This window comes from Rhinopithecus bieti, unplaced genomic scaffold, assembly GCF_001698545.2.
Source record: "Rhinopithecus bieti isolate Rb0 unplaced genomic scaffold, ASM169854v2 scaffold_48474, whole genome shotgun sequence".
Classification (NCBI taxonomy): domain Eukaryota; kingdom Metazoa; phylum Chordata; class Mammalia; order Primates; family Cercopithecidae; genus Rhinopithecus; species Rhinopithecus bieti.
Window position 1 is genome coordinate 641,842 of NW_016819100.1, and position 7,544 is coordinate 649,385.

Genomic DNA, 7,544 nt, shown 5'->3' on the forward strand with positions numbered 1-7,544 from the left:
TACTGAGAAGGCACTGACTGGCTACCTATTGATAGGCCCCCAGACAGAAAGTCAGGGACCCCGGTGAGGGTCATGTACGTTGTACCAGCCCTTTTGAACTCCCGGCCTCAAGCAATCCTCCCGCCTCAGCCTCCCAAGTAGTTGGGATTACAGGTATGAGCCACCATGCCCGGTGGAATTAGATACTCTTACACTTTGCTGATATGAGCATAAACTAGTCCTTATCCTTCAATGAGATGGGAAGGTATGCAATATGGTGATAGACATAAAAATTACAGATATATGTATCCTTGAATCCAGTAATTCCATTTCTATTATACAATATGTTAACATATAGGAATGCATACATACACAGAAATATTACTCAACTTTAAAAAGGAATGAAATTTTGATATATAGTACAACATGGATAAATTTTGGCTGAGTGAAATAAGCTATACGTGGTGTATAAATAAGTGACTAGTGTAATAATAGGCCAACACAAACAAAAATATCGTATTCTCTCACTTATATGAAGTACCAAGAATGGTTAAATTCATAGAGACAGAAAGTAGGATTGTCGTTGCTAGGGACTGTAAGGAGGGAAAATGGGGAGGTATTGTTCAATGGGCATACACTTTCAGCTTGGGATGATAAAAGTGTCCGGAGATGGATGGTGGTGGTGGTTGCATGACAATGTAAATGTACATAACCACTGAATGTACACTTAAACATGACTAAAATGCACATTTTATTTTACATATGTTTTACCACAATAAAGGGCAATCATGTGTGCAAGTTTATTTGTTAGAATGCTGTTCATAATGACAAGATTTGAAACAACCTCAGCATCCATCAGCAGGGGACTGGTTACATGTCAATCATGGTATATTCATACAATAAAATGCTATGCAGCTGGTAGAAAAGGGAAATTCCTTATACATTGACATGATGTTGGATATTGTTGTTTTCCCCTCCAAATTCACTATTTACCATCTCTGCCTTATTTTGTCTGCTAGAAGTCTACCCTCTACAGAATGAATCAGCTGGGCTCCATCTTCCTCTGCCTTCCATTGGTAAGGCAGGGAGTTCCCCGGCTCTTTCTTGCCTACGCCTCAGACTGGTGGTGGCTTTGTTTCTTTCCCAAAGGCCACAGCTCCTATTGGGCAGGGTTCTGGCAATATCTGCATCCGTACCTCACCTTTTCCAGTCTGGGCTCAATGGTGACATGCAATCACTGAGGTTGGTATATTGGAATGTCCTTGGAATACTGTGTAGGTAGCAGACCAAAGGCTTAGGAAGAGAGAAATGCTGAGATAGACTGCGTGCAAGCTGCTAAGCCACCAGCTACCAGTACATCAGGGAGGTCTGCAGGTCTTTTTTCCTAAGACATTAGGAAATACATTAGTGAAAGGAAAGGAGCACCAGCATCCTTGAAAAGTTCTGTGACTGTTTTCTCTGGACTGGAATGAGGGTAGGAGACTCTGCAGTGGAGTTAGTTTCCTGATTTGATTTCAATGGCAATAACAGAATCCTGGAGTGGTGGAGGCCAGGCGGCAGCAAGACAAGGAGAGTGCATTTCTCTAACAAGTCACAAGGACTCCTGAGTAGAAATAAGAGGTTTTGACCTGCAGGGATCTGTGAAGGTGGCTTATTGATCATGGCGTCCTTAGAAATAAGAAATAGGCAGATTTCTAAGGTACTACTTGATCTGATAAGGAGGAAAAACTCTAGGAAAGGTGGGCAAAAGTCTGGCCTGGTCTCTTGTGCATTTCCCAGATCTAAGACAGTACATTGGCTTGGGAGCCCCTTGATTGAGGAGGAGGAAGGGCCTGTTGAGGAAGGACTCTGCAATGGGACCACAAACCTTCCTCAGAGGAACTTAAAATCCTTTACCAGAGTGACTATACAATGGAAAAAGTTTATATCCAGACTCTCCCGGAATTACTAGATATTGGCTCTAAAATTATGTTAGCTGTGTGCAGTACCTCATGCATGTAATCCCAGCACTTTGGTAGGCTGAGGCTAGAGGACTGCCTGAGCACAGGAGTTTGAGGTTACAGTGAGCTATGCTCATGCCACTGCACTCGAGCTGGGACAACAAAGTGAAATCCTCTCACAAAAAAATGAAAATTAAAAAAATAAATAAAAAACATGATATTAAGGTGTGGAGACCCAAATACTGCTATGGTCCACCTGTCAAGAAAGGATGTATGGAAGTTGGGTGATAGATGAAGTCTTGTTTTAAGTTCATGATACAGTGGGTCTAGTGAGATCCCTGTGCTAATTCCTCTTGTCTCAGATTGTGGAGTGGTACAGGTGTACTCAGTAAATCAATTAACCCCTGTAATGGCTCCCTGACCCGTGGATGGATGCTATTATGTAGGATGGGTTAAATAGAAGCTCCTGGAACTGCCCCCTTCCTGACCTCCAAGCCAAGATAGGAAATCAAAATCAATACCATATTCCTGGGGGAATTACAGAGATTAATGACTCAATCAAAGACCAAAAAAAAAAAAAACACGTAATGGGTGATTTCTATCATATTTTCCTTTAACTCATCTGTTTGGTTAGCGCAACAGCCGCAAGACTTGGAGAATGACTGTGGCTCCAGTTAGCATTGCCTCTCCTCACCCATGGCCATATACCTTTGTTTATTGCTATCAGCAAAGAGAATCTGAAGTAGTTTGCCTTCATGGAGCAGGAAGGGTAGTAAATTTACTCTTTTATCTCAGGGCTCTGTCGGCTCTATTTCTGTCACAACATAGTCTGGAGGAAACTTTATCATCTTGATATCTCACAGAGCATCCTGTTGGTCTGCTGTATCAATAAGGTTATATTAACTGGACCTGGTGAGTGGGAAGTAGCTAATTACTCTAGATGCTACAATAAAATATATGCATGCTGGAGCACGGAAAATACACCCGCCAAGGGGCTTGCCACAGTAGGGCTGTTTCTCTGGACATCCACAGACTGGGGCACATTCACATGGCTCCCCTAAAATGAGAAGTAAGTTGCTTCACTTTCTACTTTGCACTGTGAAGAAAGGGGTACGACACTCTTTTGATTTTAGAGGCAACATATACCACGTTTGGGTGTGCTGCTCTGACCCACGCACTGGGTCCGTTTTGAGTGGGGTTCAATGAGAAGACTCTCCAGCAAGTTAAGGCTGTGGTTCGAAAATGCCCAGCCTGGCCAGGTGCAATGGCTCACTCCTGTGGTTCCAGCACTTTGGGATACCAAGGTGGGCACATATGCTTGAGTTCAGGAGTTTGAGACCAGCCTGGGTGACATAGCAAAACCACATCTCTACCAAAAAATAAAAAAAACTAGCTGGGTGTGGTGGCACGCACCTGTAGTTCCAGCTACGTACGGGGCTGAGATGGGAGGATCTCTTGAGCCTGGGAGGTGGAGATTGCAGTGAGCTGAGATTGCAACCACTGCACTCCAGCCTGGGTGACAGAGAGAGACACTGTCTCAAAAATAAAATCAAATGAAAATAAAATTAAATTAAAGTTTAAAAATCCCAAAATGTCCTGCCAGTTGGGCCTTATGACTTAGCAGATCTGGTGTCTGTGGCACACAGAGATGCTGCAGGAAGCCTCTGATAAGACCCAATAGAACAATCATAGCCCAGACCCTCACAGTTTCAGGGTAAGGACATGCTCTCTTCTCCTGACATCTCTGCTCTCTTTGAAAAACAGCTCCTTGCTTACCTCTGGGTCCTGGTAAAGACTGAATGAATGTCTTATTATAGGATACTAATTAGCCCTGTGTCCCAAATTACCCATCATGAATTGGACGTTATCTGACATACAGAATCATACAATCGGACATGTGCAGCAGCATTGCAATATTAAGTGGAAGTGAGACACTCAAGACCAGGGCAAGGAGCTCTGGAAGGCACAAATAACTGCATGATAACTCAGACTCCCATAGTACCTGAGCTAATGTGTTGCTATCTCTCATTCAACTTACACTAAAGGCCACTTGGGTATTCTTTTTGTTTTTTCTTTTTAAGGTAAAATGGTTGTCTTATTCATTGAACTTAAAGCAAAGCTAGTAAAGTGTCTGCATGATGCAGCAAATACAAGACCTCTTTCTACAAATATTAGCATAATCAGTAAATTAGGGGCCAGAGTAAAACAGAGCCAAAAGGGGCTGAGGAAATCAATAAAGTATGTTACAACTTAACCCTTCACCTCAATAACTGAGTTTTTTAAAAAAATAAGTCAAGCCTCCCTATCCCAGAAAATGGGAATATACCTTTATTACACCAATTTGTACTTTTATTTCCTATTCTCGAGGTTAGAGTCTAAATCCTAAAGATATCCAAACCAGTATTATATCTACTTATCTATAGTCAGAGACAGCTTCTATCCTGTTGCCCTTAGCAGTCAAGGTTATTAAAATGTCTTTTCTCCAGAAAGATCCAATAGGAAAAAAGAAAGAAACATCTCTGATTAGACTCCAGCCATACCCTACCCTCGATCAAATCAACTGGATAGGCATAATGGAAACCAGAGCACGTGGTTTCCAAACCAGAAAAATCCTATGGGCAAGCGGAGGAGAGGAGAGGAAGGATTCAGCCTGAATGAAATTGAGTAATATCAATTTCACTTGTCTTCACACATCTTCAGGCTGCATGTTTGTGGAGTAGTTTAGGAATAAATCCATGGTTTGTGGAGCACTATAAAACCTAGTGGTCTGCTATGTTACATTATGGCTTTCCCCAGTAGTTTCCAAGGCAGCCACCGAGTCACTGGCAGGAGAATTTTGCTGGAACTGCATACAGTACTGCAGAGATTCCTCTCCACAGTTATGGAAAGGATTTTTCCAGGCCTGATTGTTCCAAGATTGGGTGCACCAGGTCTCAGTGTTCCAGGAGTGGTTGCTTTAGGACTGGATTCCAGGTCTGGTAAGCTCCACGTTGAATTCCTCCAGATCTGGTTGCTCCACATTGGAAGGTTCTCAGTTGTGTTCACCAGTCATCAGTAGAAAAAGTAGAGGCAGGTAGGTGCTGAGGCCTTCTGAGTCACACCATTACTACCCTTTGGCTGATTGTTTTCCTGACACCTCTTAGATTTCATTTTCTGGTTCTGGAACCAGGTCTTAACCTGTTTGTAGCTAAGGTTCTAGATATTGGAAAGTTCTTGCATCTACTGGAGGTTGAGTTATTTCTGTCTCTGAAATCTATCACTGAGTACACACAACTGGGTGGAGAAGAACACAGTTCTGGTCTTCCTTTTCTTGACTTGGACCTTGTCTTCCTTTTTTGTGGTGCTCTTCACTGCAGAAGTGGGTTGTTTGCCTTTGGAACTAGTGGAAGAATCAGGGATGTCCAGTCTCTGTGTGAGGCATCTCAGCAGAAGACATTTGCAAGGATGGGTAGTCTTCTTCAGGCCCACAAGTCACAAGCGTTGGTGAAGAGTCTTTACAGTCGGATGTTTTGGAGCAAGGCAGGATTTGGGGACAAGCTGGATCCACACTCAGGTTATTATTGGGAAAGGGGAGGAAAAAATTTAAGAGCTGGACTATAAAAAAAAAGTCTAAGGCTTTAAGACTTTTTTTTCTGAAAGATCTGAGAGAAATATGGCCTCCAGAAGTAAAGGTTTCAAGAAGTTGGGATGAAGTGAGTTGCCTCCAAAATAATAGGAGGCAATCAGCTCAGTCCGGCTGGGTATTCCTTATGAACAGTTAACAGAGGAAAAAAAGCTGCATGCCTGGTTATATATGGGCCTTTTTGGTGTGCAGGCACCAGCAGATGCAGATGGCTGTTGTATTTCAGCCTCACTTACAGATGGCCAAGAAAGTGTAGTGAAGGGAAATTTTCCCAAAGGATAAAACTTTAGGTGGCACATTTAGTTGTTCACTTTGCATGGAAAAGGAAATGGCCTGATGTATGGATCAGTGCTAATTTTTGGGTAGTGGCTAATATACTGGCCCATTTTTCAGAGAAAGAATGAGACTGGAAGAGTAGGAACAAAGAAATCTGGGGGAGAGGTATGTCGATTGAATGGGCACAGAGTGTATTTTTTGATCCCTGTGAATGCTCACCAAAAGTCAAGCACTGCAGAGGAGTTTCCCAGTAATCAGATGGACAAGACAATCCCCGTCATGCATGTCAGTTAGCTTCTCTCTCCAGTTATTCTGGTGCTTGCCCAGTGGGAAAGGGTACCATGCAACCATGGCAACAGGGATGGAGGCCATGGACTTCCCCTTATTCAGGTGATCTGGCCACCACAGCTTGAGTGGTTAACCTACCAATAGCAGAGGCCAAAGGTGATCTTGTAATGTTGCATTATTCCCTGGAGGGATCACCCAGGCACCTGTGTCAGGTTGATTACATCAGAATCCTCTTGTCACGGAGGGGGCATCAATTTGTCCTTAATGAATAAATACATATTCAGACTATGGATTTACTTTCCATTCTCATGATGCTTCTTCCAGCATTTGTTGACTTAAAGGTTTATCTTTTATTGTGGTGTCCCACTCAGCATTTGCCCTGACCAGAGGCACATTTCATGGCCAAGATGTGCAACAATGGGCTTACGCTTTCAGAATAAGTTGGTCTAACCACATGTCTCATCCCTCAGAAGTAGCTGGCTTGAAAGAATGATGGAAAGACCTACTAAAATTTGAGGTGCTGTTCTAGAGGATGCAGTACATGCATGCCTTAATTCAGGGGCCACTTGACAGTGGTGACTGCCTTATAATCAGGATCCAAGGGTTTGAGAACCAAAAGGTAAGGTAGGAAGGGCCCCTTTCATTATTATTCCTTACAACACACTTCTAGAACTTCTCCCGTTAATCTCCATAACCATGGATTTGGTAGGTTTGGGGGTCCATGTAGCCAAGGAAGGAATGCTTTTCCATGCTATACAGTCAGGCAGTTCTGTTAAATGGAAAATTGAGCCCCGCTCTCTGGCCGATTTTGGCTCCTGTGCCGCTTAACCTAGAGGGAGCTAAAGGGGTGACTCTTATGGACGGATGATAGAAACCAATTAGTAATGAGAAAATGAGTTTCTACCTTACAAGGTAAGGTGCTTGAAACCCAGGGGATTCACTGTAGCAATCAGTAAACCTTCCAAAGACTGAGGTATGACAGGAAGGGCATTTGAGTCACCCTATCAGGTAAAGAACCCCATCCAGCTGAGGTTTTAGCAGAGGATAAGGGGAACATGGAATGGGTAGTGGAAGAAAACAGTCATGATTCTCAAATTAGAGTTTATAACTGGTTGGAGAATTAAGGAAAGAAGCAGCTGTTTTGTGTTAATTGTCTCCCCTAGCCCCTTCTCTGTTAATGTTTTTGCAGCGTTTTAATAAAATATAATTCACGTAACATAAAGTTCACCATTTGAAAGTACATAATTTAATGTTTTTTTCTGTATTCATAGCACCACCATCTAATTCCTGCACATTTCCATCATCTCAACAAGAAACCTCTCTCAGCAGTTATTCTCTATCGCCTCTTCCCCCATCCATTGGCTAATGGATTAGATTAATCACTAATCTACTTTTTGTCTCTATGGATTTGCCTATTCTGGACATTCATATAAATGGAA

The 7,544-nt window shown here is 42.7% G+C and overlaps 1 pseudogene; it reads right to left on the reverse strand.

Annotated features, from left to right (window-relative positions):
- Positions 1 to 4,605: 4,605 nt before the first annotated feature.
- On the reverse strand, positions 4,606 to 5,513 carry LOC108519306 (homeobox protein NANOG pseudogene; annotated as a pseudogene).
- Positions 5,514 to 7,544: the final 2,031 nt, after the last annotated feature.